The 25,591-nt window shown below is 53.5% G+C and overlaps 23 non-coding genes across 23 annotated transcripts; 11 read left to right on the forward strand and 12 right to left on the reverse strand.

Annotated features, from left to right (window-relative positions):
- Positions 1 to 1,544: 1,544 nt before the first annotated feature.
- Positions 1,545 to 1,616, reverse strand: TRNAE-UUC (transfer RNA glutamic acid (anticodon UUC)). The gene has a single exon. It is a non-coding gene; the product is annotated as a tRNA-Glu (tRNA).
- Positions 1,617 to 1,859: 243 nt separating this feature from the next.
- Positions 1,860 to 1,942, forward strand: TRNAL-UAA (transfer RNA leucine (anticodon UAA)). Its single transcript has one exon. It is a non-coding gene; the product is annotated as a tRNA-Leu (tRNA).
- A 1,126-nt stretch (positions 1,943 to 3,068) lies between these two features.
- TRNAE-CUC (transfer RNA glutamic acid (anticodon CUC)) lies at positions 3,069 to 3,140 on the reverse strand. Its single transcript has one exon. It is a non-coding gene; the product is annotated as a tRNA-Glu (tRNA).
- A 630-nt stretch (positions 3,141 to 3,770) lies between these two features.
- On the reverse strand, positions 3,771 to 3,842 carry TRNAE-UUC (transfer RNA glutamic acid (anticodon UUC)). The gene has a single exon. It is a non-coding gene; the product is annotated as a tRNA-Glu (tRNA).
- A 243-nt stretch (positions 3,843 to 4,085) lies between these two features.
- TRNAL-UAA (transfer RNA leucine (anticodon UAA)) lies at positions 4,086 to 4,168 on the forward strand. The gene has a single exon. It is a non-coding gene; the product is annotated as a tRNA-Leu (tRNA).
- Positions 4,169 to 6,007: 1,839 nt separating this feature from the next.
- On the reverse strand, positions 6,008 to 6,079 carry TRNAE-UUC (transfer RNA glutamic acid (anticodon UUC)). Its single transcript has one exon. It is a non-coding gene; the product is annotated as a tRNA-Glu (tRNA).
- Positions 6,080 to 6,322: 243 nt separating this feature from the next.
- Positions 6,323 to 6,405, forward strand: TRNAL-UAA (transfer RNA leucine (anticodon UAA)). Its single transcript has one exon. It is a non-coding gene; the product is annotated as a tRNA-Leu (tRNA).
- A 1,828-nt stretch (positions 6,406 to 8,233) lies between these two features.
- On the reverse strand, positions 8,234 to 8,305 carry TRNAE-UUC (transfer RNA glutamic acid (anticodon UUC)). The gene has a single exon. It is a non-coding gene; the product is annotated as a tRNA-Glu (tRNA).
- Positions 8,306 to 8,548: 243 nt separating this feature from the next.
- TRNAL-UAA (transfer RNA leucine (anticodon UAA)) lies at positions 8,549 to 8,631 on the forward strand. Its single transcript has one exon. It is a non-coding gene; the product is annotated as a tRNA-Leu (tRNA).
- Positions 8,632 to 10,459: 1,828 nt separating this feature from the next.
- Positions 10,460 to 10,531, reverse strand: TRNAE-UUC (transfer RNA glutamic acid (anticodon UUC)). The gene has a single exon. It is a non-coding gene; the product is annotated as a tRNA-Glu (tRNA).
- A 243-nt stretch (positions 10,532 to 10,774) lies between these two features.
- Positions 10,775 to 10,857, forward strand: TRNAL-UAA (transfer RNA leucine (anticodon UAA)). The gene has a single exon. It is a non-coding gene; the product is annotated as a tRNA-Leu (tRNA).
- Positions 10,858 to 11,983: 1,126 nt separating this feature from the next.
- On the reverse strand, positions 11,984 to 12,055 carry TRNAE-CUC (transfer RNA glutamic acid (anticodon CUC)). The gene has a single exon. It is a non-coding gene; the product is annotated as a tRNA-Glu (tRNA).
- A 630-nt stretch (positions 12,056 to 12,685) lies between these two features.
- On the reverse strand, positions 12,686 to 12,757 carry TRNAE-UUC (transfer RNA glutamic acid (anticodon UUC)). Its single transcript has one exon. It is a non-coding gene; the product is annotated as a tRNA-Glu (tRNA).
- A 243-nt stretch (positions 12,758 to 13,000) lies between these two features.
- On the forward strand, positions 13,001 to 13,083 carry TRNAL-UAA (transfer RNA leucine (anticodon UAA)). The gene has a single exon. It is a non-coding gene; the product is annotated as a tRNA-Leu (tRNA).
- A 1,839-nt stretch (positions 13,084 to 14,922) lies between these two features.
- TRNAE-UUC (transfer RNA glutamic acid (anticodon UUC)) lies at positions 14,923 to 14,994 on the reverse strand. The gene has a single exon. It is a non-coding gene; the product is annotated as a tRNA-Glu (tRNA).
- Positions 14,995 to 15,237: 243 nt separating this feature from the next.
- TRNAL-UAA (transfer RNA leucine (anticodon UAA)) lies at positions 15,238 to 15,320 on the forward strand. Its single transcript has one exon. It is a non-coding gene; the product is annotated as a tRNA-Leu (tRNA).
- A 1,828-nt stretch (positions 15,321 to 17,148) lies between these two features.
- TRNAE-UUC (transfer RNA glutamic acid (anticodon UUC)) lies at positions 17,149 to 17,220 on the reverse strand. The gene has a single exon. It is a non-coding gene; the product is annotated as a tRNA-Glu (tRNA).
- Positions 17,221 to 17,463: 243 nt separating this feature from the next.
- TRNAL-UAA (transfer RNA leucine (anticodon UAA)) lies at positions 17,464 to 17,546 on the forward strand. The gene has a single exon. It is a non-coding gene; the product is annotated as a tRNA-Leu (tRNA).
- A 2,143-nt stretch (positions 17,547 to 19,689) lies between these two features.
- On the forward strand, positions 19,690 to 19,772 carry TRNAL-UAA (transfer RNA leucine (anticodon UAA)). Its single transcript has one exon. It is a non-coding gene; the product is annotated as a tRNA-Leu (tRNA).
- Positions 19,773 to 20,898: 1,126 nt separating this feature from the next.
- On the reverse strand, positions 20,899 to 20,970 carry TRNAE-CUC (transfer RNA glutamic acid (anticodon CUC)). Its single transcript has one exon. It is a non-coding gene; the product is annotated as a tRNA-Glu (tRNA).
- A 945-nt stretch (positions 20,971 to 21,915) lies between these two features.
- Positions 21,916 to 21,998, forward strand: TRNAL-UAA (transfer RNA leucine (anticodon UAA)). The gene has a single exon. It is a non-coding gene; the product is annotated as a tRNA-Leu (tRNA).
- A 2,143-nt stretch (positions 21,999 to 24,141) lies between these two features.
- Positions 24,142 to 24,224, forward strand: TRNAL-UAA (transfer RNA leucine (anticodon UAA)). Its single transcript has one exon. It is a non-coding gene; the product is annotated as a tRNA-Leu (tRNA).
- Positions 24,225 to 25,350: 1,126 nt separating this feature from the next.
- On the reverse strand, positions 25,351 to 25,422 carry TRNAE-CUC (transfer RNA glutamic acid (anticodon CUC)). The gene has a single exon. It is a non-coding gene; the product is annotated as a tRNA-Glu (tRNA).
- Positions 25,423 to 25,591: the final 169 nt, after the last annotated feature.

The following is a 25,591-nucleotide window of genomic DNA, read 5'->3' on the forward strand; positions in this document are numbered from 1 at the left end:
AACCCGCCTCTTGCGGATTTCTCCCCTTTCTTTGATTTAAACCTGCAGGCTCTCCCTTGCCATCGGAGCAGGATCTGCTGATGCAGGCCCGGCTGGATCAAATGTGCAAAGGCTTGTCCCCAGTCCTCGGGAAAAAATTGAGCAGAGATTCCCGCCTCCGCCTCCGCCTCCTCTTGCCTTCCGAACGGGCTTCCAAACGGGCAATGCCCTGACGGGTCCCCCACGCCCCATCCTGCCCATGCCCACACCCCTGTATATGAGGGTGACCCATGTCCCTCACCCTCCATGCTCGAACGGAAGACACGTGTGTCCTGAGGGGAGCGCCAGACAGGCATTTCTCCGGCCAGGCAGACCCCTGCAGCACCCGTTAGGCTCCAAAGCCTGTACATTCCCAAGATGCCACTGGTCACTATGCAAATCAGACAGCCCTGGCCACACCCTCTCCGCCGCTGGGCTCTGCTGCTTTCGGTACGTGCAGCTCAGCTTTTTCTTACCCTGAACCAGACTTCCGTTTCAGCAAAAAGGTGGGTTGCAGTGGGTCCGGGATGCCATTTGGAGACAAAGCCTGCGGCCCTGTCAAAGATGACTTCCTGCCGCACACCATGTGGTCAGAAGCCTACGAAAAGAAGCGCACCTCGGAATACAGAATCTCACTTCCTCAAGAGCCTTGCACAAGAGATTTTCCTCCCGCCGAGGAAAGCAACTCAAAGGGAACCTTGCGAAAATCAAATTAGGAGCCAGATTGCGGGATGCTAGGCAAACTGTTTGTCAGAAAAGCAAATTCATTTTGAGAAGCCCTGACCTGCGGGAAGGAAAAGCATTCAAGGGCAGAAGAAGGACTGTTCCCTGACCGGGAATCGAACCCGGGCCGCGGCGGTGAGAGCGCAGAATCCTAACCACTAGACCACCAGGGAACCCAGAGCCATACAGCAAAAGTTCCTACACTGCTCTCCTAGTGACAAAGCTCATGGGGGCTGAAAGCATATTTTATTCTACAGCGAATATGAATCAGAACTTGAAAAAACACTCATGATTCCACCAGACTGTTTGTCACTTCCAAGCACAGGCCATCCCCTCCCCCGTGCTACTGAACCGACGAATTCCTGTACAATCGGGATCCCCGGGAAATCACAAGAGGGACACCTAGTGGCCGCTGATAGCTCAAAGACAGCTGGTACACCTTCTCACACCTACCTCGTTATTCAGCTTGCTGGAAGAATACATTGCGAATGACCGATTCAAGAGTGCAAGGGAGAAGAGTGCTCCAAAGTAGATGTATACATCGCAGCCGGGTTTTCCAGCAATTTACCTTTCTGATGAGCTGGTACTGCACTTTACGCCCACATAGAGCACCTGACTGGGTGGGGGACTGCGTGCGCATGAAGGTGGCTGAGGGCAATGGGAGCAAAGCAACCTGGGACACAGGGGACCCAGCCCCTTTCCTCTGCTTTCGTCTATAGGTCGGGGTGCCTTTTTAAGGACCTTCGATTAAAAAAAGCTGAGCTGCGTGGACAAATTACGCACGTCTACGTCTTAGAGGGATCTTCCCTGACCGGGAATCGAACCCGGGCCGCGGCGGTGAAAGCGCCGAATCCTAGCCACTAGACCACCAGGGAGGAGATGCTCTTGTGAGCCTGCCTTGCTCACTTCCTTATTGTGACTAAGCTAACTCCACTGTATAGATTGCCCATAAAGTACGAGTGGGGAAAAGTTAGGTGTCACACAGTGTGTTTGTCATAAGCAATTACCTTTATCCTCCTGCAAAAGCCTTTTTACTCTGCAATCACCTCTTGCTGGACAGCCTGCGCTGGAGCAGCCAGCATGAAAAGGGAGCTGAGTAAGGCAGGACCTAGGGTCTCACCAGGGTGGCCGAGTGGTTAAGGCGTTGGACTTAAGATCCAATGGACAGTTGTCCGCATGGGTTCGAGCCCCATCCCTGGTATGGGTTTTCAGCGGGTGTGTAGGAACTTGCAGATGCTTTTGTAAAGCATTTTCCTCTGCCCTCCTCACCCTCCCAGTGCCCTTCCTTAACAGTCCCAATTCACGTCTCAGCTGTGGGGTCTGCTGCTACTCTGCACTTAGCATGGATGTTTGCCAAAGCAATGCAGTGCCACCTACGCAGAGCCCCTGCTTAGAGAAATACACCTCCTATGTCTTTTCCCACTGAAGGGAGCAGGAGGAAGTACTTGCTTCCTGGGGAACATGGGCCTGCCACTGGAATTTGTTAACCCGCCTCTTGCGGATTTCTCCCCTTTCTTTGATTTACACCTGCAGGCTCTCCCTTGCCATCGGAGCAGGATCTGCTGATGCAGGCCCGGCTGGATCAAATGTGCAAAGGCTTGTCCCCAGGCCTCGGGAAAAAATTGAGCAGAGATTCCCGCCTCCGCCTCCGCCTCCTCTTGCCTTCCGAACGGGCTTCCAAACGGGCAATGCCCTGACGGGTCCCCCACGCCCCATCCTGCCCATGCCCACACCCCTGTATATGAGGGTGACCCATGTCCCTCACCCTCCATGCTCGAACGGAAGACACGTGTGTCCTGAGGGGAGCGCCAGACAGGCATTTCTCCGGCCAGGCAGACCCCTGCAGCACCCGTTAGGCTCCAAAGCCTGTACATTCCCAAGATGCCACTGGTCACTATGCAAATCAGACAGCCCTGGCCACACCCTCTCCGCCGCTGGGCTCTGCTGCTTTCGGTACGTGCAGCTCAGCTTTTTCTTACCCTGAACCAGACTTCCGTTTCAGCAAAAAGGTGGGTTGCAGTGGGTCCGGGATGCCATTTGGAGACAAAGCCTGCGGCCCTGTCAAAGATGACTTCCTGCCGCACACCATGTGGTCAGAAGCCTACGAAAAGAAGCGCACCTCGGAATACAGAATCTCACTTCCTCAAGAGCCTTGCACAAGAGATTTTCCTCCCGCCGAGGAAAGCAACTCAAAGGGAACCTTGCGAAAATCAAATTAGGAGCCAGATTGCGGGATGCTAGGCAAACTGTTTGTCAGAAAAGCAAATTCATTTTGAGAAGCCCTGACCTGCGGGAAGGAAAAGCATTCAAGGGCAGAAGAAGGACTGTTCCCTGACCGGGAATCGAACCCGGGCCGCGGCGGTGAGAGCGCCGAATCCTAACCACTAGACCACCAGGGAACCCAGAGCCATACAGCAAAAGTTCCTACACTGCTCTCCTAGTGACAAAGCTCATGGGGGCTGAAAGCATATTTTATTCTACAGCGAATATGAATCAGAACTTGAAAAAACACTCATGATTCCACCAGACTGTTTGTCACTTCCAAGCACAGGCCATCCCCTCCCCCGTGCTACTGAACCGACGAATTCCTGTACAATCGGGATCCCCGGGAAATCACAAGAGGGACACCTAGTGGCCGCTGATAGCTCAAAGACAGCTGGTACACCTTCTCACACCTACCTCGTTATTCAGCTTGCTGGAAGAATACATTGCGAATGACCGATTCAAGAGTGCAAGGGAGAAGAGTGCTCCAAAGTAGATGTATACATCGCAGCCGGGTTTTCCAGCAATTTACCTTTCTGATGAGCTGGTACTGCACTTTACGCCCACATAGAGCACCTGACTGGGTGGGGGACTGCGTGCGCATGAAGGTGGCTGAGGGCAATGGGAGCAAAGCAACCTGGGACACAGGGGACCCAGCCCCTTTCCTCTGCTTTCGTCTATAGGTCGGGGTGCCTTTTTAAGGACCTTCGATTAAAAAAAGCTGAGCTGCGTGGACAAATTACGCACGTCTACGTCTTAGAGGGATCTTCCCTGACCGGGAATCGAACCCGGGCCGCGGCGGTGAAAGCGCCGAATCCTAGCCACTAGACCACCAGGGAGGAGATGCTCTTGTGAGCCTGCCTTGCTCACTTCCTTATTGTGACTAAGCTAACTCCACTGTATAGATTGCCCATAAAGTACGAGTGAGGAAAAGTTAGGTGTCACACAGTGTGTTTGTCATAAGCAATTACCTTTATCCTCCTGCAAAAGCCTTTTTACTCTGCAATCACCTCTTGCTGGACAGCCTGCGCTGGAGCAGCCAGCATGAAAAGGGAGCTGAGTAAGGCAGGGCCTAGGGTCTCACCAGGGTGGCCGAGTGGTTAAGGCGTTGGACTTAAGATCCAATGGACAGTTGTCCGCATGGGTTCGAGCCCCATCCCTGGTATGGGTTTTCAGCGGGTGTGTAGGAACTTGCAGATGCTTTTTTAAAGCATTTTCCTCTGCCCTCCTCACCCTCCCAGTGCCCTTCCTTAACAGTCCCAATTCACGTCTCAGCTGTGGGGTCTGCTGCTACTCTGCACTTAGCATGGATGCTTCCCAAAGCAATGCAGTGCCACCTACGCAGAGCCCCTGCTTAGAGAAATACACCTCCTATGTCTTTTCCCACTGAAGGGAGCAGGAGGAAGTACTTGCTTCCTGGGGAACATGGGCCTGCCACTGGAATTTGTTAACCCGCCTCTTGCGGATTTCTCCCCTTTCTTTGATTTACACCTGCAGGCTCTCCCTTGCCATCGGAGCAGGATCTGCTGATGCAGGCCCGGCTGGATCAAATGTGCAAAGGCTTGTCCCCAGGCCTCGGGAAAAAATTGAGCAGAGATTCCCGCCTCCGCCTCCGCCTCCTCTTGCCTTCCGAACGGGCTTCCAAACGGGCTTCCAAACGGGCAATGCCCTGACGGGTCCCCCACGCCCCATCCTGCCCATGCCCACACCCCTGTATATGAGGGTGACCCATGTCCCTCACCCTCCATGCTCGAACGGAAGACACGTGTGTCCTGAGGGGAGCGCCAGACAGGCATTTCTCCGGCCAGGCAGACCCCTGCAGCACCCGTTAGGCTCCAAAGCCTGTACATTCCCAAGATGCCACTGGTCACTATGCAAATCAGACAGCCCTGGCCACACCCTCTCCGCCGCTGGGCTCTGCTGCTTTCGGTACGTGCAGCTCAGCTTTTTCTTACCCTGAACCAGACTTCCGTTTCAGCAAAAAGGTGGGTTGCAGTGGGTCCGGGATGCCATTTGGAGACAAAGCCTGCGGCCCTGTCAAAGATGACTTCCTGCCGCACACCATGTGGTCAGAAGCCTACGAAAAGAAGCGCACCTCGGAATACAGAATCTCACTTCCTCAAGAGCCTTGCACAAGAGATTTTCCTCCCGCCGAGGAAAGCAACTCAAAGGGAACCTTGCGAAAATCAAATTAGGAGCCAGATTGCGGGATGCTAGGCAAACTGTTTGTCAGAAAAGCAAATTCATTTTGAGAAGCCCTGACCTGCGGGAAGGAAAAGCATTCAAGGGCAGAAGAAGGACTGTTCCCTGACCGGGAATCGAACCCAGGCCGCAGCGGTGAGAGCGCCGAATCCTAACCACTAGACCACCAGGGAACCCACAGTCATACAGCAAAAGTTCCTACACTGCTCTCCTAGTGACAAAGCTCATGGGGGCTGAAAGCATATTTTATTCTACAGCGAATATGAATCAGAACTTGAAAAAACACTCATGATTCCACCAGACTGTTTGTCACTTCCAAGCACAGGCCATCCCCTCCCCCGTGCTACTGAACCGACGAATTCCTGTACAATCGGGATCCCCGGGAAATCACAAGAGGGACACCTAGTGGCCGCTGATAGCTCAAAGACAGCTGGTACACCTTCTCACACCTACCTCGTTATTCAGCTTGCTGGAAGAATACATTGCGAATGACCGATTCAAGAGTGCAAGGGAGAAGAGTGCTCCAAAGTAGATGTATACATCGCAGCCGGGTTTTCCAGCAATTTACCTTTCTGATGAGCTGGTACTGCACTTTACGCCCACATAGAGCACCTGACTGGGTGGGGGACTGCGTGCGCATGAAGGTGGCTGAGGGCAATGGGAGCAAAGCAACCTGGGACACAGGGGACCCAGCCCCTTTCCTCTGCTTTCGTCTATAGGTCGGGGTGCCTTTTTAGGGCCTTCGATTAAAAAAAGCTGAGCTGCGTGGACAAATTACGCACGTCTACGTCTTAGAGGGATCTTCCCTGACCGGGAATCGAACCCGGGCCGCGGCGGTGAAAGCGCCGAATCCTAGCCACTAGACCACCAGGGAGGAGATGCTCTTGTGAGCCTGCCTTGCTCACTTCCTTATTGTGACTAAGCTAACTCCACTGTATAGATTGCCCATAAAGTACGAGTGGGGAAAAGTTAGGTGTCACACAGTGTGTTTGTCATAAGCAATTACCTTTATCCTCCTGCAAAAGCCTTTTTACTCTGCAATCACCTCTTGCTGGACAGCCTGCGCTGGAGCAGCCAGCATGAAAAGGGAGCTGAGTAAGGCAGGACCTAGGGTCTCACCAGGGTGGCCGAGTGGTTAAGGCGTTGGACTTAAGATCCAATGGACAGTTGTCCGCATGGGTTCGAGCCCCATCCCTGGTATGGGTTTTCAGCGGGTGTGTAGGAACTTGCAGATGCTTTTGTAAAGCATTTTCCTCTGCCCTCCTCACCCTCCCAGTGCCCTTCCTTAACAGTCCCAATTCACGTCTCAGCTGTGGGGTCTGCTGCTACTCTGCACTTAGCATGGATGTTTGCCAAAGCAATGCAGTGCCACCTACGCAGAGCCCCTGCTTAGAGAAATACACCTCCTATGTCTTTTCCCACTGAAGGGAGCAGGAGGAAGTACTTGCTTCCTGGGGAACATGGGCCTGCCACTGGAATTTGTTAACCCGCCTCTTGCGGATTTCTCCCCTTTCTTTGATTTACACCTGCAGGCTCTCCCTTGCCATCGGAGCAGGATCTGCTGATGCAGGCCCGGCTGGATCAAATGTGCAAAGGCTTGTCCCCAGGCCTCGGGAAAAAATTGAGCAGAGATTCCCGCCTCCGCCTCCGCCTCCTCTTGCCTTCCGAACGGGCTTCCAAACGGGCAATGCCCTGACGGGTCCCCCACGCCCCATCCTGCCCATGCCCACACCCCTGTATATGAGGGTGACCCATGTCCCTCACCCTCCATGCTCGAACGGAAGACACGTGTGTCCTGAGGGGAGCGCCAGACAGGCATTTCTCCGGCCAGGCAGACCCCTGCAGCACCCGTTAGGCTCCAAAGCCTGTACATTCCCAAGATGCCACTGGTCACTATGCAAATCAGACAGCCCTGGCCACACCCTCTCCGCCGCTGGGCTCTGCTGCTTTCGGTACGTGCAGCTCAGCTTTTTCTTACCCTGAACCAGACTTCCGTTTCAGCAAAAAGGTGGGTTGCAGTGGGTCCGGGATGCCATTTGGAGACAAAGCCTGCGGCCCTGTCAAAGATGACTTCCTGCCGCACACCATGTGGTCAGAAGCCTACGAAAAGAAGCGCACCTCGGAATACAGAATCTCACTTCCTCAAGAGCCTTGCACAAGAGATTTTCCTCCCGCCGAGGAAAGCAACTCAAAGGGAACCTTGCGAAAATCAAATTAGGAGCCAGATTGCGGGATGCTAGGCAAACTGTTTGTCAGAAAAGCAAATTCATTTTGAGAAGCCCTGACCTGCGGGAAGTAAAAGCATTCAAGGGCAGAAGAAGGACTGTTCCCTGACCGGGAATCGAACCCGGGCCGCGGCGGTGAGAGCGCAGAATCCTAACCACTAGACCACCAGGGAACCCAGAGCCATACAGCAAAAGTTCCTACACTGCTCTCCTAGTGACAAAGCTCATGGGGGCTGAAAGCATATTTTATTCTACAGCGAATATGAATCAGAACTTGAAAAAACACTCATGATTCCACCAGACTGTTTGTCACTTCCAAGCACAGGCCATCCCCTCCCCCGTGCTACTGAACCGACGAATTCCTGTACAATCGGGATCCCCGGGAAATCACAAGAGGGACACCTAGTGGCCGCTGATAGCTCAAAGACAGCTGGTACACCTTCTCACACCTACCTCGTTATTCAGCTTGCTGGAAGAATACATTGCGAATGACCGATTCAAGAGTGCAAGGGAGAAGAGTGCTCCAAAGTAGATGTATACATCGCAGCCGGGTTTTCCAGCAATTTACCTTTCTGATGAGCTGGTACTGCACTTTACGCCCACATAGAGCACCTGACTGGGTGGGGGACTGCGTGCGCATGAAGGTGGCTGAGGGCAATGGGAGCAAAGCAACCTGGGACACAGGGGACCCAGCCCCTTTCCTCTGCTTTCGTCTATAGGTCGGGGTGCCTTTTTAAGGACCTTCGATTAAAAAAAGCTGAGCTGCGTGGACAAATTACGCACGTCTACGTCTTAGAGGGATCTTCCCTGACCGGGAATCGAACCCGGGCCGCGGCGGTGAAAGCGCCGAATCCTAGCCACTAGACCACCAGGGAGGAGATGCTCTTGTGAGCCTGCCTTGCTCACTTCCTTATTGTGACTAAGCTAACTCCACTGTATAGATTGCCCATAAAGTACGAGTGGGGAAAAGTTAGGTGTCACACAGTGTGTTTGTCATAAGCAATTACCTTTATCCTCCTGCAAAAGCCTTTTTACTCTGCAATCACCTCTTGCTGGACAGCCTGCGCTGGAGCAGCCAGCATGAAAAGGGAGCTGAGTAAGGCAGGGCCTAGGGTCTCACCAGGGTGGCCGAGTGGTTAAGGCGTTGGACTTAAGATCCAATGGACAGTTGTCCGCATGGGTTCGAGCCCCATCCCTGGTATGGGTTTTCAGCGGGTGTGTAGGAACTTGCAGATGCTTTTTTAAAGCATTTTCCTCTGCCCTCCTCACCCTCCCAGTGCCCTTCCTTAACAGTCCCAATTCACTTCTCAGCTGTGGGGTCTGCTGCTACTCTGCACTTAGCATGGATGCTTCCCAAAGCAATGCAGTGCCACCTACGCAGAGCCCCTGCTTAGAGAAATACACCTCCTATGTCTTTTCCCACTGAAGGGAGCAGGAGGAAGTACTTGCTTCCTGGGGAACATGGGCCTGCCACTGGAATTTGTTAACCCGCCTCTTGCGGATTTCTCCCCTTTCTTTGATTTAAACCTGCAGGCTCTCCCTTGCCATCGGAGCAGGATCTGCTGATGCAGGCCCGGCTGGATCAAATGTGCAAAGGCTTGTCCCCAGGCCTCGGGAAAAAATTGAGCAGAGATTCCCGCCTCCGCCTCCGCCTCCTCTTGCCTTCCGAACGGGCTTCCAAACGGGCAATGCCCTGACGGGTCCCCCACGCCCCATCCTGCCCATGCCCACACCCCTGTATATGAGGGTGACCCATGTCCCTCACCCTCCATGCTCGAACGGAAGACACGTGTGTCCTGAGGGGAGCGCCAGACAGGCATTTCTCCGGCCAGGCAGACCCCTGCAGCACCCGTTAGGCTCCAAAGCCTGTACATTCCCAAGATGCCACTGGTCACTATGCAAATCAGACAGCCCTGGCCACACCCTCTCCGCCGCTGGGCTCTGCTGCTTTCGGTACGTGCAGCTCAGCTTTTTCTTACCCTGAACCAGACTTCCGTTTCAGCAAAAAGGTGGGTTGCAGTGGGTCCGGGATGCCATTTGGAGACAAAGCCTGCGGCCCTGTCAAAGATGACTTCCTGCCGCACACCATGTGGTCAGAAGCCTACGAAAAGAAGCGCACCTCGGAATACAGAATCTCACTTCCTCAAGAGCCTTGCACAAGAGATTTTCCTCCCGCCGAGGAAAGCAACTCAAAGGGAACCTTGCGAAAATCAAATTAGGAGCCAGATTGCGGGATGCTAGGCAAACTGTTTGTCAGAAAAGCAAATTCATTTTGAGAAGCCCTGACCTGCGGGAAGGAAAAGCATTCAAGGGCAGAAGAAGGACTGTTCCCTGACCGGGAATCGAACCCGGGCCGCGGCGGTGAGAGCGCAGAATCCTAACCACTAGACCACCAGGGAACCCAGAGCCATACAGCAAAAGTTCCTACACTGCTCTCCTAGTGACAAAGCTCATGGGGGCTGAAAGCATATTTTATTCTACAGCGAATATGAATCAGAACTTGAAAAAACACTCATGATTCCACCAGACTGTTTGTCACTTCCAAGCACAGGCCATCCCCTCCCCCGTGCTACTGAACCGACGAATTCCTGTACAATCGGGATCCCCGGGAAATCACAAGAGGGACACCTAGTGGCCGCTGATAGCTCAAAGACAGCTGGTACACCTTCTCACACCTACCTCGTTATTCAGCTTGCTGGAAGAATACATTGCGAATGACCGATTCAAGAGTGCAAGGGAGAAGAGTGCTCCAAAGTAGATGTATACATCGCAGCCGGGTTTTCCAGCAATTTACCTTTCTGATGAGCTGGTACTGCACTTTACGCCCACATAGAGCACCTGACTGGGTGGGGGACTGCGTGCGCATGAAGGTGGCTGAGGGCAATGGGAGCAAAGCAACCTGGGACACAGGGGACCCAGCCCCTTTCCTCTGCTTTCGTCTATAGGTCGGGGTGCCTTTTTAAGGACCTTCGATTAAAAAAAGCTGAGCTGCGTGGACAAATTACGCACGTCTACGTCTTAGAGGGATCTTCCCTGACCGGGAATCGAACCCGGGCCGCGGCGGTGAAAGCGCCGAATCCTAGCCACTAGACCACCAGGGAGGAGATGCTCTTGTGAGCCTGCCTTGCTCACTTCCTTATTGTGACTAAGCTAACTCCACTGTATAGATTGCCCATAAAGTACGAGTGGGGAAAAGTTAGGTGTCACACAGTGTGTTTGTCATAAGCAATTACCTTTATCCTCCTGCAAAAGCCTTTTTACTCTGCAATCACCTCTTGCTGGACAGCCTGCGCTGGAGCAGCCAGCATGAAAAGGGAGCTGAGTAAGGCAGGACCTAGGGTCTCACCAGGGTGGCCGAGTGGTTAAGGCGTTGGACTTAAGATCCAATGGACAGTTGTCCGCATGGGTTCGAGCCCCATCCCTGGTATGGGTTTTCAGCGGGTGTGTAGGAACTTGCAGATGCTTTTGTAAAGCATTTTCCTCTGCCCTCCTCACCCTCCCAGTGCCCTTCCTTAACAGTCCCAATTCACGTCTCAGCTGTGGGGTCTGCTGCTACTCTGCACTTAGCATGGATGTTTGCCAAAGCAATGCAGTGCCACCTACGCAGAGCCCCTGCTTAGAGAAATACACCTCCTATGTCTTTTCCCACTGAAGGGAGCAGGAGGAAGTACTTGCTTCCTGGGGAACATGGGCCTGCCACTGGAATTTGTTAACCCGCCTCTTGCGGATTTCTCCCCTTTCTTTGATTTACACCTGCAGGCTCTCCCTTGCCATCGGAGCAGGATCTGCTGATGCAGGCCCGGCTGGATCAAATGTGCAAAGGCTTGTCCCCAGGCCTCGGGAAAAAATTGAGCAGAGATTCCCGCCTCCGCCTCCGCCTCCTCTTGCCTTCCGAACGGGCTTCCAAACGGGCAATGCCCTGACGGGTCCCCCACGCCCCATCCTGCCCATGCCCACACCCCTGTATATGAGGGTGACCCATGTCCCTCACCATCCATGCTCGAACGGAAGACACGTGTGTCCTGAGGGGAGCGCCAGACAGGCATTTCTCCGGCCAGGCAGACCCCTGCAGCACCCGTTAGGCTCCAAAGCCTGTACATTCCCAAGATGCCACTGGTCACTATGCAAATCAGACAGCCCTGGCCACACCCTCTCCGCCGCTGGGCTCTGCTGCTTTCGGTACGTGCAGCTCAGCTTTTTCTTACCCTGAACCAGACTTCCGTTTCAGCAAAAAGGTGGGTTGCAGTGGGTCCGGGATGCCATTTGGAGACAAAGCCTGCGGCCCTGTCAAAGATGACTTCCTGCCGCACACCATGTGGTCAGAAGCCTACGAAAAGAAGCGCACCTCGGAATACAGAATCTCACTTCCTCAAGAGCCTTGCACAAGAGATTTTCCTCCCGCCGAGGAAAGCAACTCAAAGGGAACCTTGCGAAAATCAAATTAGGAGCCAGATTGCGGGATGCTAGGCAAACTGTTTGTCAGAAAAGCAAATTCATTTTGAGAAGCCCTGACCTGCGGGAAGGAAAAGCATTCAAGGGCAGAAGAAGGACTGTTCCCTGACCGGGAATCGAACCCGGGCCGCGGCGGTGAGAGCGCCGAATCCTAACCACTAGACCACCAGGGAACCCAGAGCCATACAGCAAAAGTTCCTACACTGCTCTCCTAGTGACAAAGCTCATGGGGGCTGAAAGCATATTTTATTCTACAGCGAATATGAATCAGAACTTGAAAAAACAGTCATGATTCCACCAGACTGTTTGTCACTTCCAAGCACAGGCCATCCCCTCCCCCGTGCTACTGAACCGACGAATTCCTGTACAATCGGGATCCCCGGGAAATCACAAGAGGGACACCTAGTGGCCGCTGATAGCTCAAAGACAGCTGGTACACCTTCTCACACCTACCTCGTTATTCAGCTTGCTGGAAGAATACATTGCGAATGACCGATTCAAGAGTGCAAGGGAGAAGAGTGCTCCAAAGTAGATGTATACATCGCAGCCGGGTTTTCCAGCAATTTACCTTTCTGATGAGCTGGTACTGCACTTTACGCCCACATAGAGCACCTGACTGGGTGGGGGACTGCGTGCGCATGAAGGTGGCTGAGGGCAATGGGAGCAAAGCAACCTGGGACACAGGGGACCCAGCCCCTTTCCTCTGCTTTCGTCTATAGGTCGGGGTGCCTTTTTAAGGACCTTCGATTAAAAAAAGCTGAGCTGCGTGGACAAATTACGCACGTCTACGTCTTAGAGGGATCTTCCCTGACCGGGAATCGAACCCGGGCCGCGGCGGTGAAAGCGCCGAATCCTAGCCACTAGACCACCAGGGAGGAGATGCTCTTGTGAGCCTGCCTTGCTCACTTCCTTATTGTGACTAAGCTAACTCCACTGTATAGATTGCCCATAAAGTACGAGTGAGGAAAAGTTAGGTGTCACACAGTGTGTTTGTCATAAGCAATTACCTTTATCCTCCTGCAAAAGCCTTTTTACTCTGCAATCACCTCTTGCTGGACAGCCTGCGCTGGAGCAGCCAGCATGAAAAGGGAGCTGAGTAAGGCAGGGCCTAGGGTCTCACCAGGGTGGCCGAGTGGTTAAGGCGTTGGACTTAAGATCCAATGGACAGTTGTCCGCATGGGTTCGAGCCCCATCCCTGGTATGGGTTTTCAGCGGGTGTGTAGGAACTTGCAGATGCTTTTTTAAAGCATTTTCCTCTGCCCTCCTCACCCTCCCAGTGCCCTTCCTTAACAGTCCCAATTCACGTCTCAGCTGTGGGGTCTGCTGCTACTCTGCACTTAGCATGGATGCTTCCCAAAGCAATGCAGTGCCACCTACGCAGAGCCCCTGCTTAGAGAAATACACCTCCTATGTCTTTTCCCACTGAAGGGAGCAGGAGGAAGTACTTGCTTCCTGGGGAACATGGGCCTGCCACTGGAATTTGTTAACCCGCCTCTTGCGGATTTCTCCCCTTTCTTTGATTTACACCTGCAGGCTCTCCCTTGCCATCGGAGCAGGATCTGCTGATGCAGGCCCGGCTGGATCAAATGTGCAAAGGCTTGTCCCCAGGCCTCGGGAAAAAATTGAGCAGAGATTCCCGCCTCCGCCTCCGCCTCCTCTTGCCTTCCGAACGGGCTTCCAAACGGGCTTCCAAACGGGCAATGCCCTGACGGGTCCCCCACGCCCCATCCTGCCCATGCCCACACCCCTGTATATGAGGGTGACCCATGTCCCTCACCCTCCATGCTCGAACGGAAGACACGTGTGTCCTGAGGGGAGCGCCAGACAGGCATTTCTCCGGCCAGGCAGACCCCTGCAGCACCCGTTAGGCTCCAAAGCCTGTACATTCCCAAGATGCCACTGGTCACTATGCAAATCAGACAGCCCTGGCCACACCCTCTCCGCCGCTGGGCTCTGCTGCTTTCGGTACGTGCAGCTCAGCTTTTTCTTACCCTGAACCAGACTTCCGTTTCAGCAAAAAGGTGGGTTGCAGTGGGTCCGGGATGCCATTTGGAGACAAAGCCTGCGGCCCTGTCAAAGATGACTTCCTGCCGCACACCATGTGGTCAGAAGCCTACGAAAAGAAGCGCACCTCGGAATACAGAATCTCACTTCCTCAAGAGCCTTGCACAAGAGATTTTCCTCCCGCCGAGGAAAGCAACTCAAAGGGAACCTTGCGAAAATCAAATTAGGAGCCAGATTGCGGGATGCTAGGCAAACTGTTTGTCAGAAAAGCAAATTCATTTTGATAAGCCCTGACCTGCGGGAAGGAAAAGCATTCAAGGGCAGAAGAAGGACTGTTCCCTGACCGGGAATCGAACCCAGGCCGCAGCGGTGAGAGCGCCGAATCCTAACCACTAGACCACCAGGGAACCCACAGCCATACAGCAAAAGTTCCTACACTGCTCTCCTAGTGACAAAGCTCATGGGGGCTGAAAGCATATTTTATTCTACAGCGAATATGAATCAGAACTTGAAAAAACACTCATGATTCCACCAGACTGTTTGTCACTTCCAAGCACAGGCCATCCCCTCCCCCGTGCTACTGAACCGACGAATTCCTGTACAATCGGGATCCCCGGGAAATCACAAGAGGGACACCTAGTGGCCGCTGATAGCTCAAAGACAGCTGGTACACCTTCTCACACCTACCTCGTTATTCAGCTTGCTGGAAGAATACATTGCGAATGACCGATTCAAGAGTGCAAGGGAGAAGAGTGCTCCAAAGTAGATGTATACATCGCAGCCGGGTTTTCCAGCAATTTACCTTTCTGATGAGCTGGTACTGCACTTTACGCCCACATAGAGCACCTGACTGGGTGGGGGACTGCGTGCGCATGAAGGTGGCTGAGGGCAATGGGAGCAAAGCAACCTGGGACACAGGGGACCCAGCCCCTTTCCTCTGCTTTCGTCTATAGGTCGGGGTGCCTTTTTAGGGCCTTCGATTAAAAAAAGCTGAGCTGCGTGGACAAATTACGCACGTCTACGTCTTAGAGGGATCTTCCCTGACCGGGAATCGAACCCGGGCCGCGGCGGTGAAAGCGCCGAATCCTAGCCACTAGACCACCAGGGAGGAGATGCTCTTGTGAGCCTGCCTTGCTCACTTCCTTATTGTGACTAAGCTAACTCCACTGTATAGATTGCCCATAAAGTACGAGTGGGGAAAAGTTAGGTGTCACACAGTGTGTTTGTCATAAGCAATTACCTTTATCCTCCTGCAAAAGCCTTTTTACTCTGCAATCACCTCTTGCTGGACAGCCTGCGCTGGAGCAGCCAGCATGAAAAGGGAGCTGAGTAAGGCAGGACCTAGGGTCTCACCAGGGTGGCCGAGTGGTTAAGGCGTTGGACTTAAGATCCAATGGACAGTTGTCCGCATGGGTTCGAGCCCCATCCCTGGTATGGGTTTTCAGCGGGTGTGTAGGAACTTGCAGATGCTTTTGTAAAGCATTTTCCTCTGCCCTCCTCACCCTCCCAGTGCCCTTCCTTAACAGTCCCAATTCACGTCTCAGCTGTGGGGTCTGCTGCTACTCTGCACTTAGCATGGATGTTTGCCAAAGCAATGCAGTGCCACCTACGCAGAGCCCCTGCTTAGAGAAATACACCTCCTATGTCTTTTCCCACTGAAGGGAGCAGGAGGAAGTACTTGCTTCCTGGGGAACATGGGCCTGCCACTGGAATTTGTTAACCCGCCTCTTGCGGATTTCTCCCCTTTCTTTGATTTACACCTGCAGGCTCTCCCTTGCCATCGGAGCAGGATCTGCTGATGCAGGCCCGGCTGGATCAAATGTGCAAAGGCTTGTCCCCAGGCCTCGGGAAAAAATTGAGCAGAGATTCCCGCCTCCGCCTCCGCCTCCTCTTGCCTTCCGAACGGGCTTCCAAACGGGCAATGCCCTGACGGGTCCCCCACGCCCCATCCTGCCCATGCCCACACCCCTGTATATGAGGGTGACCCATGTCCCTCACCCTCCATGCTCGAACGGAAGACACGTGTGTCCTGAGGGGAGCGCCAGACAGGCATTTCTCCGGCCAGGCAGACCCCTGCAGCACCCGTTAGGCTCCAAAGCCTGTACATTCCCAAGATGCCACTGGTCACTATGCAAATCAGACAGCCCTGGCCACACCCTCTCCGCCGCTGGGCTCTGCTGCTTTCGGTACGTGCAGCTCAGCTTTTTCTTACCCTGAACCAGACTTCCGTTTCAGCAAAAAGGTGGGTTGCAGTGGGTCCGGGATGCCATTTGGAGACAAAGCCTGCGGCCCTGTCAAAGATGACTTCCTGCCGCACACCATGTGGTCAGAAGCCTACGAAAAGAAGCGCACCTCGGAATACAGAATCTCACTTCCTCAAGAGCCTTGCACAAGAGATTTTCCTCCCGCCGAGGAAAGCAACTCAAAGGGAACCTTGCGAAAATCAAATTAGGAGCCAGATTGCGGGATGCTAGGCAAACTGTTTGTCAGAAAAGCAAATTCATTTTGAGAAGCCCTGACCTGCGGGAAGTAAAAGCATTCAAGGGCAGAAGAAGGACTGTTCCCTGACCGGGAATCGAACCCGGGCCGCGGCGGTGAGAGCGCAGAATCCTAACCACTAGACCACCAGGGAACCCAGAGCCATACAGCAAAAGTTCCTACACTGCTCTCCTAGTGACAAAGCTCATGGGGGCTGAAAGCATATTTTATTCTACAGCGAATATGAATCAGAACTTGAAAAAACACTCATGATTCCACCAGACTGTTTGTCACTTCCAAGCACAGGCCATCCCCTCCCCCGTGCTACTGAACCGACGAATTCCTGTACAATCGGGATCCCCGGGAAATCACAAGAGGGACACCTAGTGGCCGCTGATAGCTCAAAGACAGCTGGTACACCTTCTCACACCTACCTCGTTATTCAGCTTGCTGGAAGAATACATTGCGAATGACCGATTCAAGAGTGCAAGGGAGAAGAGTGCTCCAAAGTAGATGTATACATCGCAGCCGGGTTTTCCAGCAATTTACCTTTCTGATGAGCTGGTACTGCACTTTACGCCCACATAGAGCACCTGACTGGGTGGGGGACTGCGTGCGCATGAAGGTGGCTGAGGGCAATGGGAGCAAAGCAACCTGGGACACAGGGGACCCAGCCCCTTTCCTCTGCTTTCGTCTATAGGTCGGGGTGCCTTTTTAAGGACCTTCGATTAAAAAAAGCTGAGCTGCGTGGACAAATTACGCACGTCTACGTCTTAGAGGGATCTTCCCTGACCGGGAATCGAACCCGGGCCGCGGCGGTGAAAGCGCCGAATCCTAGCCACTAGACCACCAGGGAGGAGATGCTCTTGTGAGCCTGCCTTGCTCACTTCCTTATTGTGACTAAGCTAACTCCACTGTATAGATTGCCCATAAAGTACGAGTGGGGAAAAGTTAGGTGTCACACAGTGTGTTTGTCATAAGCAATTACCTTTATCCTCCTGCAAAAGCCTTTTTACTCTGCAATCACCTCTTGCTGGACAGCCTGCGCTGGAGCAGCCAGCATGAAAAGGGAGCTGAGTAAGGCAGGGCCTAGGGTCTCACCAGGGTGGCCGAGTGGTTAAGGCGTTGGACTTAAGATCCAATGGACAGTTGTCCGCATGGGTTCGAGCCCCATCCCTGGTATGGGTTTTCAGCGGGTGTGTAGGAACTTGCAGATGCTTTTTTAAAGCATTTTCCTCTGCCCTCCTCACCCTCCCAGTGCCCTTCCTTAACAGTCCCAATTCACGTCTCAGCTGTGGGGTCTGCTGCTACTCTGCACTTAGCATGGATGCTTCCCAAAGCAATGCAGTGCCACCTACGCAGAGCCCCTGCTTAGAGAAATACACCTCCTATGTCTTTTCCCACTGAAGGGAGCAGGAGGAAGTACTTGCTTCCTGGGGAACATGGGCCTGCCACTGGAATTTGTTAACCCGCCTCTTGCGGATTTCTCCCCTTTCTTTGATTTAAACCTGCAGGCTCTCCCTTGCCATCGGAGCAGGATCTGCTGATGCAGGCCCGGCTGGATCAAATGTGCAAAGGCTTGTCCCCAGGCCTCGGGAAAAAATTGAGCAGAGATTCCCGCCTCCGCCTCCGCCTCCTCTTGCCTTCCGAACGGGCTTCCAAACGGGCAATGCCCTGACGGGTCCCCCACGCCCCATCCTGCCCATGCCCACACCCCTGTATATGAGGGTGACCCATGTCCCTCACCCTCCATGCTCGAACGGAAGACACGTGTGTCCTGAGGGGAGCGCCAGACAGGCATTTCTCCGGCCAGGCAGACCCCTGCAGCACCCGTTAGGCTCCAAAGCCTGTACATTCCCAAGATGCCACTGGTCACTATGCAAATCAGACAGCCCTGGCCACACCCTCTCCGCCGCTGGGCTCTGCTGCTTTCGGTACGTGCAGCTCAGCTTTTTCTTACCCTGAACCAGACTTCCGTTTCAGCAAAAAGGTGGGTTGCAGTGGGTCCGGGATGCCATTTGGAGACAAAGCCTGCGGCCCTGTCAAAGATGACTTCCTGCCGCACACCATGTGGTCAGAAGCCTACGAAAAGAAGCGCACCTCGGAATACAGAATCTCACTTCCTCAAGAGCCTTGCACAAGAGATTTTCCTCCCGCCGAGGAAAGCAACTCAAAGGGAACCTTGCGAAAATCAAATTAGGAGCCAGATTGCGGGATGCTAGGCAAACTGTTTGTCAGAAAAGCAAATTCATTTTGAGAAGCCCTGACCTGCGGGAAGGAAAAGCATTCAAGGGCAGAAGAAGGACTGTTCCCTGACCGGGAATCGAAACCGGGCCGCGGCGGTGAGAGCGCAGAATCCTAACCACTAGACCACCAGGGAACCCAGAGCCATACAGCAAAAGTTCCTACACTGCTCTCCTAGTGACAAAGCTCATGGGGGCTGAAAGCATATTTTATTCTACAGCGAATATGAATCAGAACTTGAAAAAACACTCATGATTCCACCAGACTGTTTGTCACTTCCAAGCACAGGCCATCCCCTCCCCCGTGCTACTGAACCGACGAATTCCTGTACAATCGGGATCCCCGGGAAATCACAAGAGGGACACCTAGTGGCCGCTGATAGCTCAAAGACAGCTGGTACACCTTCTCACACCTACCTCGTTATTCAGCTTGCTGGAAGAATACATTGCGAATGACCGATTCAAGAGTGCAAGGGAGAAGAGTGCTCCAAAGTAGATGTATACATCGCAGCCGGGTTTTCCAGCAATTTACCTTTCTGATGAGCTGGTACTGCACTTTACGCCCACATAGAGCACCTGACTGGGTGGGGGACTGCGTGCGCATGAAGGTGGCTGAGGGCAATGGGAGCAAAGCAACCTGGGACACAGGGGACCCAGCCCCTTTCCTCTGCTTTCGTCTATAGGTCGGGGTGCCTTTTTAAGGACCTTCGATTAAAAAAAGCTGAGCTGCGTGGACAAATTACGCACGTCTACGTCTTAGAGGGATCTTCCCTGACCGGGAATCGAACCCGGGCCGCGGCGGTGAAAGTGCCGAATCCTAGCCACTAGACCACCAGGGAGGAGATGCTCTTGTGAGCCTGCCTTGCTCACTTCCTTATTGTGACTAAGCTAACTCCACTGTATAGATTGCCCATAAAGTACGAGTGGGGAAAAGTTAGGTGTCACACAGTGTGTTTGTCATAAGCAATTACCTTTATCCTCCTGCAAAAGCCTTTTTACTCTGCAATCACCTCTTGCTGGACAGCCTGCGCTGGAGCAGCCAGCATGAAAAGGGAGCTGAGTAAGGCAGGACCTAGGGTCTCACCAGGGTGGCCGAGTGGTTAAGGCGTTGGACTTAAGATCCAATGGACAGTTGTCCGCATGGGTTCGAGCCCCATCCCTGGTATGGGTTTTCAGCGGGTGTGTAGGAACTTGCAGATGCTTTTGTAAAGCATTTTCCTCTGCCCTCCTCACCCTCCCAGTGCCCTTCCTTAACAGTCCCAATTCACGTCTCAGCTGTGGGGTCTGCTGCTACTCTGCACTTAGCATGGATGTTTGCCAAAGCAATGCAGTGCCACCTACGCAGAGCCCCTGCTTAGAGAAATACACCTCCTATGTCTTTTCCCACTGAAGGGAGCAGGAGGAAGTACTTGCTTCCTGGGGAACATGGGCCTGCCACTGGAATTTGTTAACCCGCCTCTTGCGGATTTCTCCCCTTTCTTTGATTTACACCTGCAGGCTCTCCCTTGCCATCGGAGCAGGATCTGCTGATGCAGGCCCGGCTGGATCAAATGTGCAAAGGCTTGTCCCCAGGCCTCGGGAAAAAATTGAGCAGAGATTCCCGCCTCCGCCTCCGCCTCCTCTTGCCTTCCGAACGGGCTTCCAAACGGGCAATGCCCTGACGGGTCCCCCACGCCCCATCCTGCCCATGCCCACACCCCTGTATATGAGGGTGACCCATGTCCCTCACCCTCCATGCTCGAACGGAAGACACGTGTGTCCTGAGGGGAGCGCCAGACAGGCATTTCTCCGGCCAGGCAGACCCCTGCAGCACCCGTTAGGCTCCAAAGCCTGTACATTCCCAAGATGCCACTGGTCACTATGCAAATCAGACAGCCCTGGCCACACCCTCTCCGCCGCTGGGCTCTGCTGCTTTCGGTACGTGCAGCTCAGCTTTTTCTTACCCTGAACCAGACTTCCGTTTCAGCAAAAAGGTGGGTTGCAGTGGGTCCGGGATGCCATTTGGAGACAAAGCCTGCGGCCCTGTCAAAGATGACTTCCTGCCGCACACCATGTGGTCAGAAGCCTACGAAAAGAAGCGCACCTCGGAATACAGAATCTCACTTCCTCAAGAGCCTTGCACAAGAGATTTTCCTCCCGCCGAGGAAAGCAACTCAAAGGGAACCTTGCGAAAATCAAATTAGGAGCCAGATTGCGGGATGCTAGGCAAACTGTTTGTCAGAAAAGCAAATTCATTTTGAGAAGCCCTGACCTGCGGGAAGGAAAAGCATTCAAGGGCAGAAGAAGGACTGTTCCCTGACCGGGAATCGAACCCGGGCCGCGGCGGTGAGAGCGCCGAATCCTAACCACTAGACCACCAGGGAACCCACAGCCATACAGCAAAAGTTCCTACACTGCTCTCCTAGTGACAAAGCTCATGGGGGCTGAAAGCATATTTTATTCTACAGCGAATATGAATCAGAACTTGAAAAAACACTCATGATTCCACCAGACTGTTTGTCACTTCCAAGCACAGGCCATCCCCTCCCCCGTGCTACTGAACCGACGAATTCCTGTACAATCGGGATCCCCGGGAAATCACAAGAGGGACACCTAGTGGCCGCTGATAGCTCAAAGACAGCTGGTACACCTTCTCACACCTACCTCGTTATTCAGCTTGCTGGAAGAATACATTGCGAATGACCGATTCAAGAGTGCAAGGGAGAAGAGTGCTCCAAAGTAGATGTATACATCGCAGCCGGGTTTTCCAGCAATTTACCTTTCTGATGAGCTGGTACTGCACTTTACGCCCACATAGAGCACCTGACTGGGTGGGGGACTGCGTGCGCATGAAGGTGGCTGAGGGCAATGGGAGCAAAGCAACCTGGGACACAGGGGACCCAGCCCCTTTCCTCTGCTTTCGTCTATAGGTCGGGGTGCCTTTTTAAGGACCTTCGATTAAAAAAAGCTGAGCTGCGTGGACAAATTACGCACGTCTACGTCTTAGAGGGATCTTCCCTGACCGGGAATCGAACCCGGGCCGCGGCGGTGAAAGTGCCGAATCCTAGCCACTAGACCACCAGGGAGGAGATGCTCTTGTGAGCCTGCCTTGCTCACTTCCTTATTGTGACTAAGCTAACTCCACTGTATAGATTGCCCATAAAGTACGAGTGGGGAAAAGTTAGGTGTCACACAGTGTGTTTGTCATAAGCAATTACCTTTATCCTCCTGCAAAAGCCTTTTTACTCTGCAATCACCTCTTGCTGGACAGCCTGCGCTGGAGCAGCCAGCATGAAAAGGGAGCTGAGTAAGGCAGGGCCTAGGGTCTCACCAGGGTGGCCGAGTGGTTAAGGCGTTGGACTTAAGATCCAATGGACAGTTGTCCGCATGGGTTCGAGCCCCATCCCTGGTATGGGTTTTCAGCGGGTGTGTAGGAACTTGCAGATGCTTTTTTAAAGCATTTTCCTCTGCCCTCCTCACCCTCCCAGTGCCCTTCCTTAACAGTCCCAATTCACGTCTCAGCTGTGGGGTCTGCTGCTACTCTGCACTTAGCATGGATGCTTCCCAAAGCAATGCAGTGCCACCTACGCAGAGCCCCTGCTTAGAGAAATACACCTCCTATGTCTTTTCCCACTGAAGGGAGCAGGAGGAAGTACTTGCTTCCTGGGGAACATGGGCCTGCCACTGGAATTTGTTAACCCGCCTCTTGCGGATTTCTCCCCTTTCTTTGATTTAAACCTGCAGGCTCTCCCTTGCCATCGGAGCAGGATCTGCTGATGCAGGCCCGGCTGGATCAAATGTGCAAAGGCTTGTCCCCAGGCCTCGGGAAAAAATTGAGCAGAGATTCCCGCCTCCGCCTCCGCCTCCTCTTGCCTTCCGAACGGGCTTCCAAACGGGCAATGCCCTGACGGGTCCCCCACGCCCCATCCTGCCCATGCCCACACCCCTGTATATGAGGGTGACCCATGTCCCTCACCCTCCATGCTCGAACGGAAGACACGTGTGTCCTGAGGGGAGCGCCAGACAGGCATTTCTCCGGCCAGGCAGACCCCTGCAGCACCCGTTAGGCTCCAAAGCCTGTACATTCCCAAGATGCCACTGGTCACTATGCAAATCAGACAGCCCTGGCCACACCCTCTCCGCCGCTGGGCTCTGCTGCTTTCGGTACGTGCAGCTCAGCTTTTTCTTACCCTGAACCAGACTTCCGTTTCAGCAAAAAGGTGGGTTGCAGTGGGTCCGGGATGCCATTTGGAGACAAAGCCTGCGGCCCTGTCAAAGATGACTTCCTGCCGCACACCATGTGGTCAGAAGCCTACGAAAAGAAGCGCACCTCGGAATACAGAATCTCACTTCCTCAAGAGCCTTGCACAAGAGATTTTCCTCCCGCCGAGGAAAGCAACTCAAAGGGAACCTTGCGAAAATCAAATTAGGAGCCAGATTGCGGGATGCTAGGCAAACTGTTTGTCAGAAAAGCAAATTCATTTTGAGAAGCCCTGACCTGCGGGAAGGAAAAGCATTCAAGGGCAGAAGAAGGACTGTTCCCTGACCGGGAATCGAAACCGGGCCGCGGCGGTGAGAGCGCAGAATCCTAACCACTAGACCACCAGGGAACCCAGAGCCATACAGCAAAAGTTCCTACACTGCTCTCCTAGTGACAAAGCTCATGGGGGCTGAAAGCATATTTTATTCTACAGCGAATATGAATCAGAACTTGAAAAAACACTCATGATTCCACCAGACTGTTTGTCACTTCCAAGCACAGGCCATCCCCTCCCCCGTGCTACTGAACCGACGAATTCCTGTACAATCGGGATCCCCGGGAAATCACAAGAGGGACACCTAGTGGCCGCTGATAGCTCAAAGACAGCTGGTACACCTTCTCACACCTACCTCGTTATTCAGCTTGCTGGAAGAATACATTGCGAATGACCGATTCAAGAGTGCAAGGGAGAAGAGTGCTCCAAAGTAGATGTATACATCGCAGCCGGGTTTTCCAGCAATTTACCTTTCTGATGAGCTGGTACTGCACTTTACGCCCACATAGAGCACCTGACTGGGTGGGGGACTGCGTGCGCATGAAGGTGGCTGAGGGCAATGGGAGCAAAGCAACCTGGGACACAGGGGACCCAGCCCCTTTCCTCTGCTTTCGTCTATAGGTCGGGGTGCCTTTTTAAGGACCTTCGATTAAAAAAAGCTGAGCTGCGTGGACAAATTACGCACGTCTACGTCTTAGAGGGATCTTCCCTGACCGGGAATCGAACCCGGGCCGCGGCGGTGAAAGTGCCGAATCCTAGCCACTAGACCACCAGGGAGGAGATGCTCTTGTGAGCCTGCCTTGCTCACTTCCTTATTGTGACTAAGCTAACTCCACTGTATAGATTGCCCATAAAGTACGAGTGGGGAAAAGTTAGGTGTCACACAGTGTGTTTGTCATAAGCAATTACCTTTATCCTCCTGCAAAAGCCTTTTTACTCTGCAATCACCTCTTGCTGGACAGCCTGCGCTGGAGCAGCCAGCATGAAAAGGGAGCTGAGTAAGGCAGGACCTAGGGTCTCACCAGGGTGGCCGAGTGGTTAAGGCGTTGGACTTAAGATCCAATGGACAGTTGTCCGCATGGGTTCGAGCCCCATCCCTGGTATGGGTTTTCAGCGGGTGTGTAGGAACTTGCAGATGCTTTTGTAAAGCATTTTCCTCTGCCCTCCTCACCCTCCCAGTGCCCTTCCTTAACAGTCCCAATTCACGTCTCAGCTGTGGGGTCTGCTGCTACTCTGCACTTAGCATGGATGTTTGCCAAAGCAATGCAGTGCCACCTACGCAGAGCCCCTGCTTAGAGAAATACACCTCCTATGTCTTTTCCCACTGAAGGGAGCAGGAGGAAGTACTTGCTTCCTGGGGAACATGGGCCTGCCACTGGAATTTGTTAACCCGCCTCTTGCGGATTTCTCCCCTTTCTTTGATTTACACCTGCAGGCTCTCCCTTGCCATCGGAGCAGGATCTGCTGATGCAGGCCCGGCTGGATCAAATGTGCAAAGGCTTGTCCCCAGGCCTCGGGAAAAAATTGAGCAGAGATTCCCGCCTCCGCCTCCGCCTCCTCTTGCCTTCCGAACGGGCTTCCAAACGGGCAATGCCCTGACGGGTCCCCCACGCCCCATCCTGCCCATGCCCACACCCCTGTATATGAGGGTGACCCATGTCCCTCACCCTCCATGCTCGAACGGAAGACACGTGTGTCCTGAGGGGAGCGCCAGACAGGCATTTCTCCGGCCAGGCAGACCCCTGCAGCACCCGTTAGGCTCCAAAGCCTGTACATTCCCAAGATGCCACTGGTCACTATGCAAATCAGACAGCCCTGGCCACACCCTCTCCGCCGCTGGGCTCTGCTGCTTTCGGTACGTGCAGCTCAGCTTTTTCTTACCCTGAACCAGACTTCCGTTTCAGCAAAAAGGTGGGTTGCAGTGGGTCCGGGATGCCATTTGGAGACAAAGCCTGCGGCCCTGTCAAAGATGACTTCCTGCCGCACACCATGTGGTCAGAAGCCTACGAAAAGAAGCGCACCTCGGAATACAGAATCTCACTTCCTCAAGAGCCTTGCACAAGAGATTTTCCTCCCGCCGAGGAAAGCAACTCAAAGGGAACCTTGCGAAAATCAAATTAGGAGCCAGATTGCGGGATGCTAGGCAAACTGTTTGTCAGAAAAGCAAATTCATTTTGAGAAGCCCTGACCTGCGGGAAGGAAAAGCATTCAAGGGCAGAAGAAGGACTGTTCCCTGACCGGGAATCGAACCCGGGCCGCGGCGGTGAGAGCGCCGAATCCTAACCACTAGACCACCAGGGAACCCACAGCCATACAGCAAAAGTTCCTACACTGCTCTCCTAGTGACAAAGCTCATGGGGGCTGAAAGCATATTTTATTCTACAGCGAATATGAATCAGAACTTGAAAAAACACTCATGATTCCACCAGACTGTTTGTCACTTCCAAGCACAGGCCATCCCCTCCCCCGT

The sequence above is a fragment of the Triturus cristatus genome, chromosome 5_2 (genome assembly GCF_964204655.1).
Source record: "Triturus cristatus chromosome 5_2, aTriCri1.1, whole genome shotgun sequence".
Classification (NCBI taxonomy): Eukaryota; Metazoa; Chordata; class Amphibia; order Caudata; family Salamandridae; genus Triturus; species Triturus cristatus.